This window comes from Pristiophorus japonicus, chromosome 20, assembly GCF_044704955.1.
Source record: "Pristiophorus japonicus isolate sPriJap1 chromosome 20, sPriJap1.hap1, whole genome shotgun sequence".
In the NCBI taxonomy this organism is placed as follows: domain Eukaryota; kingdom Metazoa; phylum Chordata; class Chondrichthyes; family Pristiophoridae; genus Pristiophorus; species Pristiophorus japonicus.
Genome location: NC_091996.1, coordinates 50,680,043 through 50,708,025, shown reverse-complemented (window position 1 = coordinate 50,708,025; position 27,983 = coordinate 50,680,043). Strand labels below are relative to the sequence as shown.

At 45.9% G+C, this 27,983-nt stretch overlaps 1 long non-coding RNA gene across 1 annotated transcript; it reads left to right on the top strand.

Moving 5' to 3' along the window:
- The first annotated feature begins 2,416 nt into the window (after positions 1-2,416).
- Positions 2,417-26,834, top strand: LOC139232927 (uncharacterized). The gene is made up of 3 exons (XR_011588105.1): positions 2,417-2,486; positions 3,568-3,689; positions 22,974-26,834. It is a non-coding gene; the product is annotated as an uncharacterized lncRNA (long non-coding RNA).
- Positions 26,835-27,983: the final 1,149 nt, after the last annotated feature.

The window sequence follows — 27,983 nt, the reverse complement described above, 5'->3', positions numbered from 1 at the left end:
TATCCATCATCATGCATGACTGAGCGATCGTGATGGCCCTGTTCAAGTCCAACGTCTGCAGCGCCAGTAGTTTACGCAGGATCACCTCGTGGTTGATGCTGATTACAAAGAAGTCCCGCAGCATGTCTGCCAACACAGCCCCGAAATTACACGGTCCCGCTAGATGTCTCAGGTCGGCAGCGAATTCCGCCGCATTCTGGCCCTCTGAACAAACGTGCATGTAAATCTGTATCTCAAGGTGATGATGCCTTTGTCTGGTTTAAGGTCGTCCTGTACCAGTGTACACAATTCTTCATATGTCTTCTCTTTTGGACTCACAGGCAGGAGTAGATTCTTTATCAGACCATAAATTTTTGGACCGCAAACTGTGAGGAACACCGCCCAGTGCTAATCTGCATCGCCAACCTCCTCCATTTTGTTGACCTCGAAGAACTGGTGGTGGCTCAAATGGCTCACAAAGTCTGCCCAATCTTCTCCTTCCACAAACCACTCCAACAATCCAATTGTGCTCATTTTTGCATGCAAAGGTTCTTGTTGCCTCGTCGCCAAATGTGGTGCATGCAATAACTGTTAGACTGAGTAGTGTTCAACTCAAGAGGTATGACCTTGGCTCTGCTTTATTAAGGCCCAAAGTGACTAATATACAAAATGGCTAGCCTTTTATACTTGGGCTGCACACACGTACATGCAGCCCAATGGCCTCCAACAGTGACGCCATCTAGTGGCTAGTGATTCTAAAAGTACATACATGACATCAACTAACATCCCTAAAAAAACAGATTATCTGGTCATTATCACATTGCTGTTTGTGAGAGTTTGCTGTGCACAAATTAGCTGTCAAATTTCTTACATTGCAACAGTGATTACACTTCAAAAGTACTTTAATGGTTGTAAAACACTTTGGGACATCCTGAGGCCATGAAAAGTGCTATATCAATGCAAGTCTTTCTTGCTTTCTTTATACCTTAAGCAGCATAGTGATGGGTAGGCCAACATTGCAGTCTATTGTTTCAGTTTTTGGTCTGTGAACTGCTGGTGATGTTTGTGATGTGTGCTTGTTTTTTGATGAGGAATGCCAAATCATTCTGCCCAAGATATGCATTATTTGGCTTAATGCTGGTTGAAAGTGCATGGTTAGCTTACGGGTGAAGCTTTGAATTGTTTATGCTGCTGTACGACCGACATTGCTCAATGGGTAAAAAGTACCAGAACATTGACTTTGGTCAGGCCTCAACTATCAGTGTGTGCCTTCACAGCGTCCATGTAAACTGGAAGGATGGATCCTGCCCGAGAGATGGAGCAGCAGTAATAAACTCCAAAGTGCACATTTGTTCTTGGTTTTAGCACATCAACCTCTCTTTTCATTTAACTTTGCCTTGGCGTTAATGTGCTAAAACTCATTAATACACACCTCGTCTAATCTTCATCTCTTTAATGGAATACGCCCGATTTAATTACCACTATCAATCCCTTGCGCCATAAAAAGCAGGCGGTTTTACTATTGTTTCATTGTCTTGCTGTTCGTTTATTTATGTCTGCCGACAATTAATTGGATGTCCACCGAACATTGATGTGAAGCTTTTTCCTCATCACCCGCAGGGTGCTTTGTAAAAATGATCTTGCTGACGGCTCTAATCCGATGTAGCTCTCATTACCTCAGGTTGCCACTAACTAAAATAATTTAATAGATACAAAATATTAATATTTCTATGTGCATACGTGTTGGTATTGAATACTTTAAAATTTCACAATATAACTTGATGATTTGTATAGTACTGTAAGTTTGGCACTGAATAAAGCAAGAGTTGGGATTGGGTGGCTTCCATTCCCTCCCCCTTTTTTGTACACTTAATCGATCGGATCCAAGATTAAGCACTTAATGCTGTGCTGATTAACATCATTCAAAAGGGCCATGAATTAATGTGTGGTTTGAACAGGATTGAGGGCTGTAAGGATAAATACAGACAGAGATAATTGAATGTGTGGTGAATGATGGCTCCTAAATTGCAGAGGAAGAAACTGGGCTGGAATTTTTAATTGCCGTAAATGCAAGGTTCAGTGGATATTCTGGAACTTTGCAGGACTTACCTTTAAGGGGCAGAGGGAAACTTTGCAGAAGCTTTCTGAGGCAAGTTAAGTGGATTAGGCAGAGCCCAGAAGAGAGCACTTTGCACCTGTTATGTGGAAGGACCAGCTTTGGTCAGGGTAGGGAGCTGAATGACTTTTCCCATTCTATATTTGCTCTCATTTAAAATTTAGACATAATGTGGGGAATTTTAACCTACAAAATTGATGGATTGATGATATAGGGGTAGTGGAATGGGCAGCCAATCTGCTGCCAGGAGGCAGGTCATCTACTTAAATATTATAATGAGGCTAAGGTTTCTTCTTTAACCTCCATTTTGCCTTTAACTCCAGCTGGTTGGGTTTTGCAGACCTCGTGAAAACACCAGCAAATGCAAGGCAAAGACTGTTGGATTCAGGAGGTAAGTGCCTTTATAATTACATCCTGCATCCAGGATTCCTACCTAACCCACCCCCCACAATCGGAAACTACCGATGAGGCTTCAGATCACTCCCGCAGGCCTTCCCCACACACCTCAAGCCTCCGATCACCCTGCAGGCTGCTCCCTGCACACACGCCCTACCCACTCCACTCCTCCAGCCCCCAGTACTCTACGGACACCCACCCTGCCTACCAACCTCTGGCCCTCCACCTGATTTTCTTCCCGGCCCGGCCCGGTCCAACCCGGTCACCCTCTCCAGTCTTCTTTCCTGCCAGGCCCCTCCTCCCCCGCCGCACACCTTCCTGGTCCAGCCCTCCTTTATCTCCTTCTCAGTCTGGCCCCTGATCTTTTTGCCGCTCCCGGCTCCCATGCGATCCCTTCACCCTCTGTGTGGCCTAGTACTGCAGGCTTACCCGCCTGGAGCTAGTCAGCCTCTCAATTTGGCTGGCTGCTGGTGGAAAATGGAGGCTTCCCATTCAAATTAGGCCCTGCCGTTAAATTCGGCAGGTCCTGCAGGAAACCCGCTCTGTCGGGTTTCCCGACCATCTCGGAGCTCCCCCCCCCAGCTCCCAATTAAAATTCAGCCCAATGTTACAATGGCACTTGTTTGTCGTTTGATGAGGTACAACGTTCATGCGCCTTTTCTGATTACATTTTCCTTCCTTTTTTTTTAACTCTCATAATCCCAAAATACTCCAGTTATGAAGTTCCATTGTAACTGTTGATGATCTCTCTGACTCTACATCTGAGTCAGTAGATTATCTTTTTATACATTATGCTTCTGTATTTGTCTGGGATGGGGATAATCGTATCTCACTGAGACTGTCTTGAATGACAATAGTTTGATCTTGTTGCTGCACAGGTGCCCCCTCTGTGACTCTCAACTCCTTCAAAAATTAAGATAAATAACAAACATTTAAGGAGAAAGGTTAGACCCATATGCACAGGTGATATTCAGTGGTTTCAATATTATGGAAATGTTTAGAAAGCCAGAGAGTATCTTGGACTTCAAATTTAAAAAAAGGTTTGATGCTGATTTGAAGCACGTTGTGATGTTTAGGAATGAAAGATTACCTGATGGCTCTGACCATGCTCGAAGACATCCATTTCAGATGAACGGATGAGAGGATTAAGGGCAAATCTAGCTCTGGACGAATGTGGATTAAGAGACTGTGGAAAAAGGCAAGTAGGTTGTGTTATAATTTAAAAAAAAAAACATTATTGAAGCCTTATCATAGTGAGGAAATCTCTGGAGCAGGGAAAGTATCAAGTTTTCATTCTTCTGTCTTATATACGCAGCTAGCATTGTCATTGTTTGATGGAGGAACACAGCTTGCACACAGACAGCTCTCACCTGAGTTGTACAGTTACCCCCTGTGAACTGGTCTGGGACATACCTTGGCTGTTTGCCCCCACTCAGAGTCTGGTGGTCCAGTCTGTAAGCGGTTTTGATCCCAGCCCAATTGCTAGTCAGACGGTTCGAATCGCCTCCACCTTACGAAAGTTCTGGACCCGGGAATTATTATTCAGAGTGTAAATGAAATGAGTCGGACAGGAATGCTTTGGTGAAAAATCGTACTTATATTTATTTGGTCTAACATACACTGGCTAAAACATGCACTACTACATGAAATCACTGTCTCAGTGGAGAATAAAATCCAGGTTACAAACAACATACATACAGTACAGAAATGAGACCTAGTAACATGCAGTAATTCCCTGGTGGGTTCAATCTTCACCCCTACCAATGAATTACGCAGTCGAAGCTTCCTCCCCAGAATAGTCCTGAAAAGCTTCACTTCTGAGAAAACTCTGAGCCCTCAGTCTCACCCAGCTTGGGACACTAGCCACTACACACACAGTTGGTTTCCTTGCTCAGCTCAACTGTGGGAAGTTACTGCCTGCTGGTTTTCAGTCTCGGTGGCTTCGTCTGTGGAACTACGGCTTCTTCCTCTGGTACATCGATCTTGGTGGAGTGAGAGCGAGAGGGAGAGAGCTCTCTCTAGATGCAAGCTCCAAGCTTTACTCCAAGCTCCAAGCTATAAATAAAGTGGAAAAACCCTGTCTTTATGGGAGTCTTGCTAACCCTGTCTTTCCCACCAGTCTTTAAAATCCCTTTGTTTCTAAGCACGGGTATTTAATCAGTGATGGGCCATCCAACCCATGTGTATTGGGCTGATGGTCCTTAATCTGGGCATCTCTCTCTGTCTTTGTGTTGGGAAAACCAGGCTCCTCTTTGGTTGGCCAGGCTAGTGGGTTCATTGTTCTGCTTTCCTTCTGAGATGGAGGTGAGGGGTGCTTTTGCATATTAGAGTGACTTTGTCAATGGCCCCCCTTCCTGGCTGACTGCTCTTTTGTCAATGGATGACTGACAGTTCTCTTGTCACAGCTAACTGCCATGCACAAAAACCAGCACAGGGAAAATACCATCAGAAAAATAAAATCCACAAAATATTCCACTGAGTCCATTCTTTCAACAGAAACTTTGCGATCTCTTCAGTCCCCCGTTTGCTGTTTTTTATTTCCATAAAGCATCACTCACCAAGAGAGCAAAGACCAAAGTCTTCCACAAGTAAAGCTATTCCCCTGATTTTATGTTTTAAAACCCCAGAACTGTACCCCTTACTGCGTGTCACAATTCCCTTCTACAGAGTTAAGACATCAGTAAAAATGGCTTCTTAACACATGGTTGGGTTCCACTCCAGGAGACGTTACAAAAAAAAACACTGGGTACATCGCATCATAAGCATTGACAGGTGGTAACACATTACAAAAATAACAGTGCACATTGCGCAATACAGAGTGTGAAACTCTAACCAGAATATATAATACACTTGCTTTTTGAGCTTTGGTACATTACAAATTTTAACAGGGAGAAACCATCATCAACATAAATCAATTACACCTCTCCGAGTCGATCTAACACCCCTTGCCACTACGCTCGGAGCATCTGACTCCGTTACCTACAGCTGGTGTACAACAAATAGCCTACAAGCAATAATTGTACGATAACTAATGCATGGGAACAGATGCGGATCCAGGGAGGAATCTCTACACTCAGACCGATGTCCCACCACGCTGGCGAGACAATCCCCTTGATCTGCTCCCCCAGTTCTACTGTCTTTTGCTGTAAAGTGTAAAAATGTTTCTGGGAGAGCTCGATGGCCTTCATGAACTCAGTGAGGCCTTCCGGCAGAAAAGGGATCGGTTACCCGAAATGCTCCACATAGTCCTAGAGATGCGTGAAGGTGTCGTTTACAGTGAGGTGAATGGTCGAGGGTTCGGGGATGGGAGTAATTTGCTCTTGTGCCACTTGAACCTCAGCTTTGGGTTTGAAACAAAAGCTGCTGTCGCTCACCGGAAACCACATGTCCTAGCTGTACTGGTAGTGGAGCACACGTGTGGTGACACACAGTATGTCCCATTCCCCAAGTATGCCACCTGTGGAAGTACGTGATCTGGTGACATCACTTCCACAGTGCAATTGATAGGTTCTGCGCCTGCAGCAGCAAACCCACATTCTGATCGAGCAAAAGCATTCACGTGCTGGGGACACAGTATTACGTGTGCACCCCAACTCTGGCATCTGGAGAGGTCAGTGCCTGTCATAGCATGCTTCTACTTTGACATATGGCGGGACCGCTTTAAAACGAACATGCACTCCTCCACGAATGACCCCGATATTTTCAACCCTGTATATCGGTGCTGGTTGGGATGACCCGCCCATTACCAGCATCCTTACTACAATTCCCATCACTGTATGGTTGGACCGCCCGCAATCTACAGGGTAGGCTTCAGAGGCTAATCGAAACTGGCACTGGGTCAATGAATTGCTATACGGGTGCAGTGTGGCGAGATGCTTGTTGCTTAACCATGAAGGGACGCGACCTTGCCTCAGGTCCTCCAGGTTACTGCGGCCCTCGCCCAACAACCATGCTCCATACAACAGACACACACCTCATTCCATGCAGCCTGCTCCGAGGCATTCCTGTCCTCCCATATTAAATCATTAACAATTTTAGCATGCCTCTCCAGCTCTGCAATTATCTCCTTTAAATGAATGGTCATTATCTGATCCTCATGAAGCTCTGAACCCACCACTGTATTCTCTTCCCCTAGAATCTTACGCAGTTGGTTCTTTAACCCAGTGATCTGCATCTGGAGTTATACATCATCCATACTATTAATAATACCCGTTCCTGTACTGAACGCTGTGGCTACATCGTTCCAAGTCCCTCTTCTCTGCCTCCCAGAACCCACACTATTTCCAACATTCAGATCATAAAGCCGTTCTTATCTACATTTCCATCGTCCAGTTCATAAAATTCCTGAAACATCACTTTTAACAGAGCTTCATAAAGCTTCTCCGTCTTCTTCGGGCACCACACAGGGAAGTGAACTTCAGTCAGGTTTAGGATCATGGATTCCACAGAGTAGTGCACGTTGTGAAACAAAGCTTTGTCAGTAGGGATTAACACCAACTCATTCCCCAGACCCCTGGTGGTGGTGGGACACCTATCTACAGTCGCCAGTATCATCGGGACTCTGGGCGGGGGCTTCCTGGTGTATGAGATGAGCTTTGTGACGTTGATGGTGTTCGGGGGATTTGGGATCTCACAGACATTGGGACTCAAACCCACACAGACAAACAATGAACACTGGGCCTCAAACCCATACAGACCAGACATTGGGCCTCAAACCCACACAGATGCTGGGCCTCAAACCAATGCAGACAAGACATTGGGCCTCAAACCCACACAGACACTGGGCCTCACCCCATGCAGACAAGACATTGGGCCTCAAACCCACACAGACACTGGGCCTCATGCAGACAAGACATGACATGGATCCCTTGTTTCTCCTTCCACCACTTTTCCCAACACAATCTCGTATCTTTGGCTCGAGTCGCTCCTATTAAGACAAAAAAATGAGAAAAATCTTTTGCTCTATTGGGGCTGCCCCCTCACAGGTCCTTCTCCAGTTATTCACATTTTTTCATCTTTTTAAATCAATTTAGCTAAGTCAAATGTCCAGCCTTTGTGATCTAAATTACTAGAGTTCACACAGCACTGTCCCATACAGGTTCACGTTCAGCTCCACCTTGAGGTCATTTCCATATAAGTCAATTACACCTCTCCAGTAATTGCCTGCTTGCAAGAAAAAGAAAAGAACATCCATTGTGGCTTTCTGTCAGCCCAATGGGTTAATTCATCAAGCTGATTTTCCCTTACTGTTATTGAGGGAAAACATCCACTCAAATATAACTTAAAATATAACTTCAAAATTTTACAAATGCTCGGAATAATTATTTCACTCTTGACAAGGTGTTGCTTTCCGCTTGTACAGAGTGTTACCTTTTTTTTTAAAGTTCGACAAACACGCATACTAATACATGGTACCACATGTACCAATAGCTTACACATTACAATGGTTCTCTCTTTCATGCATAATAGCAGCACACAGCCTTTTCTCCACTGGTCACATTCTTGAATTGGTCGGAAAATGTTTTTAAATTTTAAAATACAAAATATATCTGATTGTCTCATGCCCGGAACTAGAGGTTTTTCACACAATTTAAACCAACCAAAATTCTACTATGGCCATAATGAAAGTTTGGTTTTCCCAGGATAATTAACCTCAGTTCCAAATTAATTCAAATCAATTTCAAACTAACCAGTACCAGTAACACACACGGTTAAAGACAAGTTACAAATCATCCACATGCTTTTAACTTTACCATTCACATTGAAACATCAGAGGTTTTTAGTCCAACATTCCTCCATCCGTGCCTATAACCTGCTGTAATGTGGCCACTAAAATTTGTACTGGGTTGTCGGCTGCCTTCCTGTGGCTCTGTTTTGCCTCAGCACCCTCGTAACCTGGCTCTCCTCCTTTTGGGAGCCTACAATCCCTTCTCCAGTTTCCCAAATTCCCACAGATATAACACTCTTGGGATTGACCCGCATTACCTCTCTCTTGTCTCAATTCTTTCTTTTGCCGAACCTCTCCTTTAACTTTGTGCACTCTGCTCCCGACTACTGCCCTTGCATTTGACTGTGCCTGGGACTCCCTGAGCTCTGCTTCTAACTTACCAAACTGCTCATCTAGCAGTTGGACTTGTCTTTGTAGACAGACGAGCCATATCGCCTTTTCAATGCTGTGCCTATGCTCCTTGCCCTCCGTCCATTCTGCCACTGCGTCTACTGGACACCCAACACACAACAAACCTAGCACCCACTTCTTAGTGATGTTAATCTTCTTAAATACATATGAAGAAATCCCTTCCTCTATTTGGGATCTTACACCAGAAGTGCTGTCCATGACTGATTTACACTCCTTTAACCCGTGTGCTGTAAGCAGTTTTGATCCCAGCCCAATTGCCAGACAGACGGTTCAAATCGCCCCCACCTTACGAAAGTTCTAGACCCAGGAATTATTATTCAGAGTGTAAATGAAATGAGTCACGGACAGGAATGCTTCGGTGAAAAATTGTACTTCTATTTATTTGGTCGAACATACACTGGCTGAAACATGCACCACTAAAACAAAATCACTGTCTCTGTGGAGAATAAAATCCAGGTTACAAACAACATACATACAGTACAGAAATGAGACCTAGTAACATGCAGTAATTCCCTGGTGGGTTCAAACTTCACCCCTACCAATGAATTACCCAGTCGAAGCTTCCTCCCCAGAATAGTCCTGGAAAGCTTCACTTCTGAGAAAACCCTGAGCCCTTAGTCTCACCCAGCTTGGGACACTTACGATCATGCTCACCACTACACACAAAGTTGGTTTCCTTGCTCAGCTCAACTGTGGGAAGTTACTGCCTGCTGGCTTTCAGTCTCGGTGGCTTCGTCTGCGGAACTGCGGCTTCTTCCTCTGGTACATCGATATCGATCTTGGTGGAGCGAGAGGGAGAGAGCTCTCTCTAGATGCAAGCTCCAAGCTAAAAATAAAGTGGAAAGACCCTGTCTTTATGGGAGTCTTGCTACCCCTGTCTTTCCCACCAATCTTTAAAATCTATTTGTTTCTAAGCATGGGTACTTAATCAGTGATGGGCCATCCAACCCATGTGTATTGGGCTGATGGTCCTGAATCTGGGCATCTCTCTGTCTTTGTCTTTGTGTTGGGAAAACCCGGCTCCTCTTTGGATGGTCAGGCTAGTGGGTTCATTGTTCTGCTTTCCTTCTGAGATGGAGGTGAGAAGTGCTTTTGCATATTAGAGTGACTTTGTCAATGGCCGACAGTTCTTTTGTCAATGGATGACTGACCGTTCTTTTGTCACAGCTAACTGTCACGCGGTCTCTGGAGTTTTAACAAAAACCAGCACAGGAAAAATACCCTCAGAAAAATAAAATCCACGAAATATTCGACTGAATCCATTCTTTAAACAGAAACTTTACGATCTCTTCAATCTCAGGCACTGAGCTTCATGAAGGCATCCATGTGATCTGGAGAGAGCGCTATTGTGAATTGGCACCTGATCCAGCAGGCTGTAGCAAGGAGCCATCTGCAAGAGTGCTGAAAAGGCCACTGGAGAGTGCTGCAGACAATGTCCTGAATGAACCAGTTTGATAGTTCCCTAATACATTGCCCAGCTGATGGTAGGGCAGTAGATGTGGATGGTATTTGTGTCAAATTCTCCAAAGCTGCTTAAGATGCGGGCATGTAGAACAGTCCCCAGAATCTCTGACTCTACTTAGCTGCTCATTAATGTTAATTTAAATTGGAATCCATTTGACAGAACCTCATTCTCAGTGTTCCAGAAACAGTTGTGGTTTCTGTCCACAAGGAAGAGGATGCTAATAAGCCTGAAATCAACCAGGGACTCTCGATGATCATAATGGTCATTCTTCAGGTTGTCACAACCTGCATAGCAGGTACTTTGGAGGCTGTCGAAGTAATCAGGAAGCAACAGATGAGATTTTGGTCTCCGGAGGAATGTGTGGGACAAGATCGCAGGGAGTTGTAAGACTCAGGGAAAATGTTTTCAGAAGAATTTTGACCTAATGCTTCAGGCTGCTCTCTTGAGGGTAGAATCTATGGGAATGTATAGCTAAATCTTGGATTTTATCCAGATGTACAGTCCAGATATTAAGATCTGTATAAACGTAGATGAACGTCACTGAACGTCTATGGAAAGAGAACTGAGGCAAGATGGGCCACTGGCACCTATGCTATCGGCTGCCTTTACTGACATGTTGAATGGCATTGTTAGGAACTGCCTTGCAGTATTTGTTCCACCCATTTGTGAAAGTATTGCGCCATTACTTATTGCCACTGATGGTTCAGGTTCTCTCGCCACCTTGAGCAATGGACGAACCAGGACTCTCCTATTGGAGCAGGGCAGCAGCCAATGACAATGGTTGAAATGAGAGAGTGCATTTGTGGCTGTCAACTGATATTAAATTGAGAATTTGGTCGATTGAAGCTTTGCAGTGTTACCTCATTGTCTATGAATATCCAGGATTTCAGGGTTGTGGGAGGAGACAGTGGTATTGATGGCCATGCACGCGAGTGAGAAAAAGAAAAGATGTTCTCAGAATGAAGTGTTCTATTGGTGCAGCACACCTGGCAGCCAGCCAAATGAATACCTTTATACAGCAGTGCTGGAACTCAGAAGCCATTACTGCACCAAGACTCTTCAGTCTTGAAAGGCCTTCTCGAAAAGGTATATTTCAGGATGATAAAAGAAAACTGATATTCGAACACCCGTCAAATAAGTAAAAACATAAAGCTTTTCCTTTCTGAAGATGTTAAGTCCTGGTTCTAAGGAGGAAATCTTTTGACTGATACTGTAACCCTGTGAGTGGAATTACTTGCAGGAAGGACTTTTTATTAGCGTTCTGAGCTGTTCTGTCAAACCTGGTGACATATTGTAGAGGACTTGCCATCAGCAGCACACTAACATTTCTTGATGCTGTCACATTGCTTAATGGATATTTCAGAATGACCTGATTCAGTGAAATACAGCTGCAAACCTGTCAGGGGTATTGATTAAAAAAAAATAATGTAAATGTCAAATAAAATTACCATAAATGCCATGTTTTATTTTGATATTGTCTTTCATGTCCTTTTACTTAAATAACCGTCAAAACAAACTCAAAGATCCATCTGATTGTGCACACCAATGTTCGTTCTGAAGGCTGTGTTAGCTTTTATTGTGCACTTTAAAAGCCATTTCATTCTTTTGACTTGAGGAAATTTGTAATTCTTCAAAGGATATATGCCAGCAGCTTCTGGGAAATCAAAGAGCAGAACTGAATGTGGTAAACTTCCATAATGTTGCACATACTGCCAAATGCTTTTGAGAATTTTTCCCCAAAACTTCAATATAATTGATTGAAGACACACTTGCATTAATATAGTGCCTTTCACAACATCAGTAAATCCTGAAATATGTTAGACCTAATTAACTACTTTTGAAGTATAGTCATCTGACCAGTATACTATAAACCATTACAGAAAACACCAACTACTTTTACTATTGAAATGTTTCCATTCAACATGCAGCCTTCAAAGCAGCTATAAAGGACAATCTCAAACAATCCTTCTATCTACTGTGCTGATGTCAGGCTTTAAGTAAAATTCCTGTAATGTACACTAATTACCTGGTTCCTCCAGCACCTCTGCACACACAATGCAGGCTGTACACCTGCTTTATCTCGCACAGAACTTTCGTGCCCTAATCCTGGGCAGAAGATCTCTAAAAGTCGGAATTTTGCGCGAAAACTTCTAGTTCTCTAGTGCATGGGGAAGACCTGTCACGCTTCAGCTTGACGGTCGGAAAAGCCGGTTTTCAGCGCATGCGCATTGTGCGCTGAAAATCGGCTTTTCCGGGAACTAGAAGTTCTCGCGCAAAATTCCGACTTTGAGGGTCCGTAGAAACATCGTACGGGCCCGGGACATCGGAATTTCTATCTCAATATGTTTTAGTGCTGGCCAGGATACTGGGCGAACTCCCCTGCTGTTCTTCAAAAAGTACCATGGGATCTTCGTCGTCCATTTGAGAGGGTAGCTTTAACATTTCTTCCGAAAGACGTCACCTCTGACAGTGCAGAACTCCCTCAGTACTGCACTACACTAAGTGTCAGCCTACAATGGGCCAGAATTTATAGTGGGGAGGACGACGCACTCTCAGAGTACACCAACATACCGCCTTTGAAATTGACTGAGAGTTTAGGATTTCCATATGTGCTGAACCCCGAATTCGCGATCTGTAAAGTTGCGACTTGACAGATCACCCACTCTGCCTTGGAAATTCCAATTGCTGCCGCAGAGTTAGGCTAGTTGCCCATGAACTGCGCACCAATTACATAAAATGTTGTGGCTGACAGGGCCTGTTTGCATCAGTGTAAGAGGATACCTCAAAAGATTCAAAGCATTGACTTATGAGGAAAGGTTGAGTAGGTTGGGCCTCTACTCATTGGAATTCAGAAGAATGAGAGGTGATCTTATCGAGCGTATAAGATTGAGAGGGCCTAACAAGGTGGATGCAGAGAGAATGTTTCCACTGATGGCGGAGACTAGAACTCGAGGGCATGATCTTAGAATAAGGGGCCGTCCATTTAAAACAGAGATGAGGAGGAATTTCTTCTCTCAGAGGGTTGTCAATCTGTGGAATTTGCTGCCTTAGAGAGCTGTGGAAGCTGGGACATTAAATAAATTTAAGACAGAAGTAGACAGTTTCTTGAACGATAAGGGGTTATGGGGAGCGGGCAGGGAAGTGGAGCTGAGTCCATGATCAGATCAACCATGGTCTTATTGAATGGCGGAGCAGGCTCGAGGGGCTGTATGGCCTACTCCTGTTCCTATTATGTTCTTATGTTATTGTTTTCCATTTATTTAGCTTATTTAGCTGACATAAAAGTGAAATTGTTAGTTTGTTTCATCTACACATTTTATTGAAATCCTGTTGTTGATGCGTGGTACTGTCATTTCATAAGTTTTCTTTGTGTAGCGCAATATGATTTCAACAGATACTAAATCCCAAATAAAGAATGCAATGTTAAACCTAACTATATATTCATATTTTATTTCATGATGTTAAAGCTTTTAAAATCACCGTACACTGCTGTTGTCATTTACTGTGCCCATTCTGTGAGTGGATTCAGTGGGTTAGGCGCCAGTCTGCACCCTTTTTTTTTCGCCTTTGTCTCCTGATTCCCCCTTGTGTTCGTTATCATGTCCAACTTGACACTAACATTATTTCCCAGTGTATTAACAGAGTGACGATATGCACTGTGTTTTTTCTGCACCTCCGTCCTCTGGACTCCGCCCCCGATGCCTCTCACGCATGCGCAGACTCCTCAGACCCGAAACCCGAACCGGAACTGGGGCCCTGCAATGACCACGTTGTTCTGACCATGTTTTCTGCTGCTGGAGCCTGGAGCTGGATTTGCTTCCAGCTTTTGCATTATTTGGAACATTTTCACTGGCTTCTGTGGGAGAGAAGTCATTGGAGGTAGTGAGAGAGAGAGAGAGAGACGGGGTGCGGGGGAGAGAGAGACAGCAGGAAGAGAGAGAGAAACGGGGTGCGGGAGAAAGAGAGACACGGTGGAGTTGGTGGGGAGAGAGACACAACGGGGGGCAGAGAGAGAGAGACATGGGGGCGGGGGAGAGAGATGCAGTGGGGAGAGAGACACACACAGTGGGGGGAGAGAGAGAAAGAGGGAAGAGAGAGAGATGTGGGGGGGTGGGGAAGAGAGAGAGGGAGACACACACACACACACACACACACAGGCGGGGGGGCAAGAGCGAGAGAGACCTGGGGGGAGACAGCCAAAGAGTTGGGGAGAGAGAGGGAAAGTGGAAGAGGAGATCGGAGGGGAGAGAGAGAACTCGGGGAAGACGGATCACGTTCTTCCAACCCCACCCCTTTTACACCCATACCCAATTTCTCGGAACGCTCGGTGCATGTGTTACAAGGCACATCATTGGAGTGGATGAAATCCAGAAGTCATGACACTGTCACTATTCACTTCATATCCAATAAACCTGTTTACAATCCATGACCCACACACAATGCCGCATCTATGGCAGGGTGAGGTGGGCGGGGAGGGGGGTGGTTAGGAACTTGGGCTGGATTGGGGAGCTCTATCATCTCTGGGTTCTGAACTCGGAATGGCTCAAATTACACTTTTCGAAGTCACTCAAAATTTGGGCTGGGTGGTTCCAATTACACATTCCAGAGAAACTTCTGGGTGTGGTTTATCCTCCAAGGGGACCAATCAGCATTTCTAGTCATTCGTGGATTACCACCCGCTTTCAATGAGAATTAGCTTCAGCATTTCATTTGGTTTGAGGTGCTCTTGATTTAAATTGCAGTGCAAAAGGTGACAGTCAACTGACCTAGCAACTTCTGTTGATATGTGTTCTTGAAAATTATGAGATTTTATTCAACTATTTGCAATGATTGTTTCCTTTCAGTGAGCTGTGGATGAAGTTTTATCCAATCCTATCACTGCACCCCAATGTGCCCAGTCATTTCATGGTGATTCCCATTAGATACCATTCTGCAACCGACCATAACATTTTTCCAAATTGTTTGTTTTAATGCCCAGCAAGGTAATTTACTTGGAGAAAGCAGCACATTTTAGAAAGTAAATCATTTTATTTGCAGACTTAGCTCTACTTGTTAATTTTGTTCAAGTTGTTTTTTAGTTGTAGTTCTAAATGGTGGCACTCAGTCAAAGGTGTACCAAATTATAACGATAATTGTCAGTAAGTCTGCTACAAGTATCTTTTATTAGCATGCTGTGCAATTGTTAAGATGAAAAATTTTGAGTGCATAGCCAGATGGAGATTTTGGCCACAAGTCCACATGCACTTTGCACCAATTTCGACAAATATGCTTTATGGGGTGGGATCCATTTGTGCCTGGTTCTGCTCAGCAATGGCTTCACTGCTGCTTCCATTGCAGTGTGGGGTGTTCCATGTGTGTGCTCGCCAATGCTGCTGAGAGTTAGTTAATATGTAGGTTGCGATTATGACTGCTGCCTGAAACCCATGAGGTGTGCCCCAATTGATGAACTGTGAGTTGAAAGAGGGTCCTTGTTGCCAGTGTAAGTGACATAGAATTTACAGCATAGAAACAGGCTGGTGTTTATGCTCCACACCAACCTCCTCCCACTCTATTTATTTCATTTCATCCGATCAACGCACCCTTTTATTTCTTTCTCCCTCATGTACTTATATCATCATCATCATCATCATCATAGATGGTCCCTTGAAACGAGGGTGACTTGCTTCCACGCCAAAAAAAGGACGAGTTCACAGGTGTTTCAATAAAGGACCCGAACTATATCCTGAAGGGTGGAAGATGCCTGTGCATGAATTGTTTTAACATGGGGTGGCCGTTGCACACCAGCCACCACACAGGCTTGACAGAGCTAGGTCTTGGTCCTGTTATGTATGTAAACACTACCAAAGTATAAGACTTGCCATCAGGGGGTGCACCTGTGGGAGACTTAAGGGACACCTGCACACCCTGGGCAAGCAGGTATAAAAGGCAGACTACTATGGTGTCTCCTCACTCTAGAGTTACAATAAAGAGACCTAGATCACAACAGTTTGAGCTTAAGATGTGCAGTCTTGTACAGTTGATCTAAACGTAACAATTGGTGACGAGTAACAGATCATGAACTTTAACGCAGTTATGGCTATCATTTGTATTCTTGAGAGATTTGTTGAGGGTGATGATTGGGAAGCCTTCATTGACCGTCTTGACCAGTACTTCGTGGCCAACGAGCTGGAAAAGGAAGAAACCACGATCAAGCGCAGGGCGATTCTCCTCACCGTTTGCAGGTCCATGATGTATGGCCTCATCAAAATTCTGTTAGCACAGAGGAAACCAACGGAGAAGACATATGAAAAGCTGTGCACACTAGTTCGGGAGCACCTCCAGCTGAAGGAGAGCATCTTGATGGCCAGGTATCGTTTTTATATGCACCACCGCTCCGAGGGTCAGGACGTGGCGAGCTATGTCGCCGACCTAAGACGCCTTGTGGTACCGTGCATATTTTGCTGGATTTTTGGGGTAAGTGTTGTAGGACTTTTTCGTGCTTGGAATTGGCCACAAGGTCATTCTTTGCAAACTATTGTCTGCCGATTCCCGAGATCTGAGCAAGGCCATCAGGATAGCCCAGGCTTTTATGTCCATGAACGATAACAACGAACAGATATTATTGCAGCATCAGAACTCACCGGCAAGTACTGTGCATAAAATAACTCCTTCAGAGGCAGAACGCTACATGGCAGGGTCTACACTCCCACAGAGGACAGAACTAGGATGACTCGGAGCTTGCCGTGGGGCGTGAATGCAAATCCATTAGCACCATGTTGGCGCTGCAGGGGTAGTCATCGAGCCCATCAATGTCGATTCAAGCACTACGTGTGCAAGGACTGTGGAACAATAGGGCACCTCCAGCGAATGCGCAGACGTGTTGCGACTCACCACATGGCAGAGTCGGCAGAAGATGACCGATCCGGTGCGGATCACACTGAACGAGTAAGAGAGGCAACTCAACCCGAGGTATGGGGTACACACCTTCACCACCAAAGGCCCTCCGATAATGTTAAAAGTCAAATTAAACGGCATTCCAGTTTCCGTGGAATTGGACACGGGGGCGAATCAGTCAATTGTGAGCCAGAAGGCTTTTGAGAAGCTGTCGGGCAACAAGGCACAAAGGCCAAAACTAAGCCTGATGCACATCAAGCTGTGTACTTACACTAAAGAGCACATACCAGTCATTGGCAGTGTGGCAGTGAAGGTATCGTACGATAGAGCTGTGCATGATTTACCACTATGGATTGTACCAGGCGATGGCCCAGTGCTTTTCGGCAGAAGCTGGCTAGGAAAGATCCGATGGAACTGGGACGACATCAAAGCGCTGTCTTCGGAGGATGACGCCTCGTGTGCCCAAGTGCTAAACCATTCCCGTCGTTATTTGAGCCAAGCATCGGCAACTTCACAGGCGCCAAAGTGCAGACACATCGAGTCCCTGATGCACGACCCGTTCATCACAAGGCCCGAGCGGTTCCATACATGATGTGAGAGAAAGCCAAGATCGAGCTGGACAGACTTCAATGAGAGGGCATCATATCGCCAGTCGAGTTCAATGAGTGGGCCAGTCCAATTGTGCCGGTGTTGAAGAACGACGGGACAGTCAGAATCTGCGGGGACTACAAGGTAACGATCAACCGAGTCTCGTTACAGGACCAGTACCCACTACTCAAAGCAGATGACCTGTTTGCAACACTAGCAGGAGGGAAGTCATTCATCAAGCTGGATCTAACCTCTGCCTACATGACACAGAAGCTGGCTGAACCATCAAAAAAATTGATATGCATCAACACGCACAGAGAACTGTTCATATACCACAGATGCCCCTTTGGGATTCGCTTGGCGGTGGCCATTTTCCAGAGGAACATGGAGAGTCTGCTGAATTCGGTTCCACGCACTGTGATGTTACAAGACGACATCTTGATCACTGACCGCAACACCACCGAACACTTGCACAACCTGGAAGAGGTTCTCAAACGACTGGACAGAGTGGGACTCAGGCTGAAACGCTCCAAGTGTGTTTTTCTGTCGCCAGAGTTTGAATTTCTGGGGAGAAAGATTGCGGCGGACGGCATCAGACCCACAGACTCTAAGACGGAGGCCATCAAGAATGCACCCAGACCACAGAATGTGATGGAGCTGCGTTCGTTCCTGACTCCTCAACTATTTTGGTAACTTTCTATCGGGGTTGAGCACTTTGCTGGAACCATTGCATTTATTGCTTCGCAAGGGTGACGACTGGGTTTGGGGTAAATCTCAAGAGACCGTCTTTAATAAGGTCAGAAACCTGTTATGTTCTAACAAGTTACTTGTATTGTATGACCCGTGTAAACGTTTAGTACTAGCTTGTGATGCATCTTCGGTTTTGTGTTACAGCAAGCCAATGTGTCAGGCAAACTTCAACCAGTTGCATATGCGTCCAGAAGCTTAACTAAGGCTGAAAGAGCATACAGTATGGTTGAGAAAGAAGCATAAGCATGTGTATACAGGGTTAAGGAAATGCACCAATACCTATTTGGGCTCCGGTTCGAGCTCTCAACCAACCACAAGCCGTTCGTTTCATTGTTCTCAGAAGGCAAAGGTATTAGCACCAATGCTTCGTCCCGCATCCAACGATATACACTAACTTTATCTGCGTATGACTATGTAATCCGCCACAAACCAGGCACTGAGAACTGTGCTGATGCCCTCAGTCAGCTACCATTGCCCACCACCGGGGTGGGAATGGCACAACCTGTAGACTTGTTCCTTGTAATGGATGCTTTTGAGAGTGAGGAGTCACCTGTCATGGCTCACCTGGACAAGCCAGGACCCGGTGCTATCACTAGTAAAAAGCTGCGTCCTCAATGGGAGCTGGTTGGCGGTCCCAGGGGAAATGTAAGACGAAATTAAGCCGTTCCACCGACACAAGGACGAAATGGCCATCCATTCGGACTGCCTCCTATGGGGGAAAAAAAGGCAGGGATACATTTATACGCGACCTTCACAGTACCCACCCAGGCATAGTCATGATGAAGGCTATCGTCAGGTCGCATGTTTAGTGGCCCGGCATTAACTTGGAATTGGAGTAATGCGTACAACAATGTAACACTTGCTCACAGTTGAGCAACGCACCCAGGGAGGCCCCACTCAGTTTGTGGTCATGGCCCTCCAAACCGTGGTCAAGGGTCCACATAGATTTCGCTGGCCGCTTTCAAGGAAAGATGTTCCTAGTAGCAGTGGACGCTTACTCTAAATGGATTGAATGAATAATAATGTCATGTAGGTCCACTGCCACCATTGAAAGCCTCCAGGCCATGTTCACCACCCATGGTTTGCCCGACATCCTTGTTAGTGACTGGACCATGCTCACCAGCTCGGAATTCAACGAGTTCATGACCCGCAATGCCATTAAGCATGTCAGGTCTGCGCCGTTTAAGCCCGCATCCAATGGCAGTCCAAACCATCAAGCAGAGCTTGAAACACGTGACGGATGGTTCCCTGCAGACCCGGTTATCTCGGATTCTGCTCAGTTACCGCACGCGACCCCACTCTCTTACCAGGGATCCCCCTGCAGAATTGCTAGTGAAGAGAGCACTCAAAACCAGGCTCTCCTTAGTCCGCCCGGATCTCAATGATCATGTAGAAACCCGGCATAACGTGTACCACAATCGCGCAGCTGTATCATGTGACATTGTGGTCAATGACCTTGTGTTTATTCTTAATTATGGTCATGGTCCCAAATGGGTTGCTGGCACTGTGTTAGACAAGGAAGGGAATATAGTGTTTGTTGTCAAACTCTTGAACGGACAAACGTGCAGAAAGCATTTGGATCAGACCAAACTGCGGTTCACTGACAACCAAGGAAAGTTTGAAGAGGACATTACAATCATTGATCCACCAACATACACCCAACCAGCAATTGACCTCTGGGTCAACCATGAGGATGAACCCACCATGCCCGACAGTCCGAACAGACCAGCCACACCGCAGTGCAGCAATGATCCGACCGACTCACCCATGCCAGGACTTCAACTCAGGCGATCAACCCGGGAACGCAGAGCCCCGGATCGCTTCAACTTGGGCGGAAATGATATGTATGTATACATTCCCAAAGTGTAAGACTTACCACCAGGGGGCGCACCTGTGGGAGACCCAAGGGTCACCTGCACCCCCTGGGCAAACAGGTATAAAAGGCAGACTACCAGGCTCCCTCCTCACTCTGGAGTTTCAATAAAGAGACCAAGGTCACAACAGTTTGAGCTTAAGATGTACAGTCTTGTGGAGTTATTCTAAACGTAACAGGTCCAGTGGCAAGGATTACCCAAGACAACTGGAGACTAGCTCTGCTGCACTGACCTAGCGCACACACATATCGCAGTGTGGGCTGGTCCATGCTGCCCCTGGGGCTTATCTAGTTTCTCCTTAAATACATCAATGTTATTTGCCTCAAACATTCCATGTGGTAGAGAATTCTACATTATGAGCACATTGAGTGAAGAAGTTTCTCCTGAATTCCTTATTGGATTTATTAGTGATTAACTTTAATTTTTTAACACTTAGTTTTGTAGCCACAAGTGGAGACATCTTCTCTACATCTACCTTATCGAACCCTGTCATAAATTTAAATACCTCTATCACTTCTGTGCCTTCTCTTTTCTAGAGAGAAGGTCCCCAGCCTGTACAGTCTTTCCTGATAGTTTTATTTTACTCTGGAGTATTTGACTCTGGAGCCTGCATAAACTTTGAGGAGAGATTGCTGGAGTTAGAAAAGTGCTTTCAGAGTGTTGGAGTGCAGTCCCTCAAGAGGTGTCCATTCCTCATTTGAGTGTCTTGTCAGTGAGCTTGAAAGGAGCATTGAAGACTTTAAAATCCAGCCTGATCCTGGCATCGTCTAATGCTCAGTGTGCCCTGCCAGCAAAGCTCCACACACAGTGATCACAAGCGGGAACAAAAACTGCATTATCCAATTCAATTACTTATTTTTCTTCATAGCAACATCATCAGTAAACAAAGTTGCCATGGAATATTCCTTCAGTATTGTGATTTGTTTTGAGCTGTTCCTCAAAGTGAGGAATGCATGTGCTGGACAACTGAGAAGGAATATTTTATATATTTTTCTCAGTAGGTTAATAAGATTATTTTATTAAATTATTCACTGTATGCCATTTGTCAGGTACCTGTCAGTGAAATTTTCGATGTATAAATGTTATATTGAGACATCCACAGAGCTGCAGCTGCTGCATTGAAGATAAATCCACTTGGATCTTAACACTTTTGGCAATGACTTGTGGTAAACTGTGTACCTTTAGGGAATATAGCACTCCAGCCTATTATTCATTTTCTTGCGCTTAATGATTTAAAAAAGTTTAAAACTGGACAGTTGAAAAAATATTTTTCTATGTAAATACAACTCAGTGGGTAAATATGCTATTTTTTCTTGAGAGAATTTCGATACTACAACTGTAAAGATGTTTCCAAATATTGTCATAATCTTTGTGTGGCGTGAGCTTCAATAGTTGTTACCAAGGGTCAGTATATATCAACTTTGCCTCGTGAGCACTTTGCTGGTTAAGGTCATGGTGTACCTGACCTCTTCCTCTATCCTTCAAGAGCACTATGGTGAGAAAGTGAGCAGTTAGAAATGCAGACTGATGTGGATAAGCAAAATAAAAGGACAGTCTTTGTGTGACATCAGTGTCAATCTGCAGCATTGTGGAGCATGAAACCTCACTTAAAAAATTGGCCAAACGCTTTTTGGCGATCACGATAGCGGTAAAAGTGCGGTGCTTTTTGCGCGGCGAAACTCAATTACTCGGCGGTAAATAAAATGCCCGTTCTGCGCATGCACAAAAAAAGTAAAACATTTCCCCCATTTTTTGCTCCCAATCCCTCCGGCACCTTCCAGGTCACGTGCAGGGCATGCCCGCGCATTCTCAGAACACCCAGGGCTGAAAATCCCATTTTGGAGAGGGGATTTAAAGATCTGCAGACCCCAGCACAGTTCAAACAGTTAATCAAAAATGAGAAATTCTGGGTGATTCAGCAAGGAAGAGGGTCAGGAAATTCACTCGATGCAAATGAGGTGCTGATCACTGCGGAAGAAGGCAGGTTGGGGGAGATCTTGAGGGAGGGTCATGGAAAACTACACCCACCTGTTATAAAGCATCTGTGGAAAAGTGTGGCTGAGCAGGTTTGCTCAGTGGACAGTGACCAGTGCAGGAAGAGGTGAAGTGAGCATTGCAGGGTTATCAGAGTAAGTAAGATTTTTATTTATGCACTCCAATTATTTACATTGTAAATGTAACACCTGTTGGTATTGCTAGGCTTAGTGTTGCTCCTTATTTGCCATGAATGATCATGACACATTATAAAGACTGCTTTTTGACATCTTAAAAGATGTTTCTGCACTTCTATGTTTTCTTGATGAACCATGAGCACTGTATTAATGGTATAAGTGCTTTGACGACTATATGTGTGTGCCACAAGAGCAGAAGGGCGCTCTGTTAAACATTTGTGTTATCATCTTTGCAGTGAAAGTTGTCCCACAACCGCCGAGAACAGTGGAAAATACGCAACGGTCCGACAAGACAGGTTCCACTCACCTACCTTCAAAGTCGCGTGGCAGGTCTGATGGGTGCCTCGCAGAGATCAACTACTTGTGGGGGTGCTGACCTCACATTGGAGAGTGAGGGGATGTGCTGCAAAATCCACGGTCTGGGTTGGCTGTAGTGTCTGTGGGCTGGGCTTCAGTTGATGCGATTTCCTATCTGGGCTAGGGTTCAATTAATGCAATGCACTGTCCGTCATCGACATGTAATGGTGGTCCTTCAAATGAGCCTGTGCTATGTGAGCCTACTGATGTCACCCTACCCCCTCCCCTGCTGTTAATCAGTCATCTGTTTTTTCCTATTTTGCAGATGTGGATTCTGAGCCATTCACTGCACCAGAAAAAGCCCCCAGCTCGATGGATGCCATGATCGAGGACACCAACCTCAGCCTTGCTGAGGAACTTCCACAGGAGGAGTAACAAAGTGACTTGGGGGATTGTGGTGGTCGGGGGGGATGTAGGGGAGGCCACGCAGGCACTAACCATTTTAGCTGCAGCCACAAATTCATCGGATGAGGACACCACATTCCGTGGTCCGGGGTCCCAATGGGTTGCAGCAAAGCACACCCAGGGCAGAAACCCCTCTGCCATCTATGCAGAGGCTGAGTCGCCAAAGCCATTCTTGTTGTATTTAGAAGAACTCCACGAGGCTGAGTACTGTAAGCTAAACTTAGTGTGACCTTAGTCTTCTTTATTACAACTCCAGAGTCCCTAAACATGGCAGCCAACCTTTTATACTGGCCCTGCACGTGTGTGCAGGTGACCATTAGGACTCTAACAGTCGCGCCCTTTGGTGGCAAGTATTACATAGTTACATGCATAACATCACTCCCCCCCCCAAAGTCTTCGGTACAAGTTGAGGCGATCCGGAGCCCTTCGCTCCCTGGTTGATCGTCTAAGTTCAAACCATGTCATGTGTGAGTTGGCCAGACCATTGCTGCACTGCACTGCAGCTGGTCTGACCAGACTGTAGAGAACGGTGGGTTCATCCTCGTGATTGACAGTGAGGTCCATTGCTGGTTGGGTGTGTGTTGGTGGATCGTCAATGGTGATGTCCTCCAAGTCATTCCTGGTTGTCAGTAAATCGCAATTTGGTCTGATCTAAATGCTTTCTGCATGTTTGGCCATTTAACAGTTTGATTATAAACACCCTATTCCTTTCCTTGGACAAAACAGTGCCAGCAACCCATTTGGGACCATGACCGTAATTTAGGACAAACACAGGGTCGTTAACAGCAATGTCATGTGAAACAGCCGCGTGGTCATGGTACATGTTCTGCCGGTGTCGCCGGGTTTCCAAGTATTCATTAAGATCCAGGTGGACTAGGAAGAGCCTAGTATACAAGTAACTTATTTGAACATAGTAGGTTCCTGGCCTTCTCAAAGGCTGTGTCTTGAAAATGCCCCAAACCCAGTCATCACCCTTACGTCACAACATGAGTAAAGGCTCTAACAACGTGCTCAACCTGGGTAGAAAGATACCGAAATAGTTGAGAAGTCCCAGGAACAAATGCAGCTCCGTCACATTCTGTGGTCTGGGTGCATTCTTGATGTCATTTGTCTTTAAGTCCGTGGGCCTGATGCCATCTGCTGCAACCTTTCTCCCCAAAAATTCGACTTCTGGTGCCAGGAAAACACACTTGGAGCGTTTCAGCCTGAGTCCCACTCTGTCTAGGCGACTTAGAGCCTCTTCCAGGTTGTGTAGATGTTCGATGGTGTCACAACCAGTGATTAGGATGTCGTCTTGAAACACAACGGTGCGCAGAACAGATTTCAGCAAACTCTCCATGTTTCTCTAGAAAATGTTTGCAGCCGAGCGAATCCTGAAAGGGCACCTGTGTTATATAAACAGCCCTTTGTGTGTGTTGATGCACGTCAGTCTTTTCGAAGATTCAGCCAGCTCTTGTGTTATGTAAGCGGAGGTTAGGTCCAACTTGGTGAACGACTTCCCCCCCACTAATGTTGCGAACAAGTCATCCGCCTTGGGCAGCGGGTACTGGTTCTGTAGTGAGACTCGGTTAATCGTTACCTTGTAGTCTTCACAGATTCTGACCGTGCCATCGCTTTTCAACACTGGAACAATTGGACTGGCCCATTCGTTGAACTCGATTGGTGATATGATTCCTTCGCATTGGAGTCTGTCCAGTTCGATCACGACTTTCTCCCTCATCATGTACAGAACCGCTCAAGCCTTGTGATGGACGGGCCGTGCATTGGGGCCTAGATGGATCTGTTCTGTACCTTGGCACCTGTGATGTTGCCGATGCCTGGTTCGACTAGCGAGGGAAAAATGCTCAGCACTTGAGCACATGAGGCGTCATCCACTGAAGATAGTGCTTTGATGTCGTTCCAATTCCATCTAATCTTTTCTAGCCAGCTTCTGCTGAATAGCGTTGGGCCATTGCCTGGAACAATCCACAATGATAGCTCCATCATATAATAGGTTCACTGCTGCACTTCCAATGAAAGGTATGAGCTGTTTGGTGTAGGTATGCAGCTTTGCATTAATCGGGCTCAGTTTGGGCCTTAGTTCTTTTTTCTCCCTCAGTTTCTCAAAAGCTTTCTGGCTCATTATTGACTGTCTCGCACCCGTGTCCAACTCCATGGATACTGGAAATCCATTTAGTTTGACTTTCTATTATAGGAGGGCTCTTGGTGGTGAAGATATGTACCCCATACACTTCTTCCTCGGGTTGAGTTGCCTGTGCTGCGTGATCCGCGCCAGATCGATCATCCTCTGCCACGTGGTGTGTCGCAGCATGTTTGCACATTTGCTGGAGGTGCCCCATCATTGTGCAGCCTTTGCACAGGTAGTGCTTGAATCGACATTGATAGGCCCGATGACCCCACAGCGCCAACACGGTGCTAATGGATTCACGTTCACCCCCGATGGCGGACTCTGATTCATCACCGGTCTTGCAACCGCAGACGTATAGGCCCTGCTATATGCAGTTTGGCCTCTAGCGATGTCATTTTATGCATACTACTTGGTGGTGAGCTTTGATGTTGAGAAGATGTCTGTTTGGTGTTATCGTCTGTGGCCATGCATGCCTGGGCAATCGCGATGGCCCTGCTCAGGTCTAGGGTTTTGGCAGCCAGCAGCTTTCGAAGAATGACCTCGTGGCTGATGCGCAGCATGAAAAAGTCCTGCAGCATTTGCCCCAATGCAGCTTCAAAATCACAAGGTCCCGCGAGGCGTCTCAGCTCGGCCACGTCCTGGTCCCCGGAGAGATGTTGCGTGTAAAAACGATACCTGGCCATGAGGATACTCTCCTTTGGTTTGAGGTGGTCCCGAACCAGCGTGCACAACTCTGTATATTCCTTCTCGTTTTGTTTTGTTGGTGCGAGCAGATTCTTGATGAGGCCCACAGACGGTGAGGAGAACCGCCCTGCACTTGGCTGCATTAGTGTCTCCTTCCAGCTCATTGGCCACGAAGTACTGGTTGAGATGTTGAACGGGGGCTTCGCAATCATCACACTCTCCGAATCTCTAATATTCCAATGGCAGCCATGGTTGCGTGAAGGTTCATATTCTGTTACTCGGCGCCAATTGTTGTGTATAGAAGAACTCCACGAGGCTGAGTACTGTGAGCTAAACTTAGTGTGACCTTAGTCTTTATTACAACTCCAGAGTGCCTAAACAACATGGCAGCCAACCTTTTATACTGGCCCTGCACGTGTGTGCAGGTGACCATTAGGACTCCAACAGTCGCTCCCTCTGGTGGCAAGTATTGCATAGTTACATACATAACCGCTCTGCTGAAAGGCAGGCAGACAAGCAAATGGATTTGAAGGGACTGTCTGGGGAGAGCATCCACCTCAGCCGAAAGCTCCTCAAGGTCATGGGCATAACTCCACAAACATTGCATCACTTTCTGCGGATATTAGGGAGGGTTTTTCACGGCAGAACGCCGAGGCTGTCAATGTCCAGCGGCAATTGATGGTCTCGACGCATGGCACTCCAGCCCCACTGTCAGGCCACCCAGACTGACCGCACCAGTGAGAGGTGAGGCTGAGCAACAGGCTCACCACTCAAAATCCGGGCCTTCCACAGCCTCAGCTTCTCCAGGGCTTCGAATGGCGTCTCCTACATCTGTCCCCCAACAACAGCAGCACCATGTCCACACTGCTAATAAACGTCTTACGACCACCGGCTATAGGGGCAGGGGCAGGGGCAGATGCAAGGGCAACAATCGACTGGGGGGGGGCGGCTGAGGTAAAATTAGGTGGGTAAAGGTGGCTGCAGCTGAAAGATGTTAGGTGCAAGGGTTGTTTTTGTTGTTGTTGTTCTGTTATTTATGTAAAGTTTACATTTCAAAAGTTTTAACATTCAAAAATGTTATTGAAGTTACTAAATTAATGTTTACAAAGTTTCATTAATGTACAACTGTACAAATGTTTAATAAAAGTTAATTTACTTTTTCACCTAAACCAAAATTGTACAGTGTCTCATTTGAAGATTAACAGGGGGAAATAGTCAATATGGTGGCATAGAGTGGGCAGTCAATGATGAAACGTGCCGTTCAGCCTTCATGCAAAGTGTTGAATTATCAGCTGTTGTCATAAGGCTTTTGCAGTGGGGTGTGGCCCTGGACAACGTGGACCACTTGCCCTATCTCGGGAGCCTCCTATCACCAAGAGCAGGCATTGATGATGAGATCCAACACCGCCTCCAGTGCGACAGTACAGCCTTCGGCCACCTGAGGTAAAGAGTGTTTGAAGATCAGTCCCTCAAAACTGTCACCAAGCTCATGGTCTACAAGGCCGTAGTAATACCCGCCCTCCTGTATGGCTCAGAGACGTGGACCATGTACAGCAGACACTTCAACTCGTTGGAGAAATACCACCAGCGATGTCTCCGCAAGATCCTGCAAATCCCCTGGGAGGACAGACGCACAAACATTAGTGTCCTTGTCCAGGCCAACATCCCCAGCATTGAAGCACTGACCACACTTGATCAGCTCCGCTGGGCAGGCCACATAGTCCACATGCCAGACACGAGACTCCCAAAGCAAGTGCTCTACTTGGAACTCGTCCATGGCAGACGAGCCAAAGGCGGGCAGAGGAAACATTACACGGACACCCTCAAAACCTCCCTAATAAAGTGCGACATCCCCACTGATACCTGGGAGTCCTTGGCCATAGACTGCCCTAAGTGGAGGAAGTGCATTCAGGAGGGCGCTGAACTCATCGAGTATCGTCGCCGAGAGAATGCAGAAATCAAATGCAGGCAGCGGAAGGAGTGTGCGACAAACCATGCTCCCTGCCCACCCTTTCCCTCAATGACTACCTGTCTGACCTGTGGCAGAGACTGTGGTTC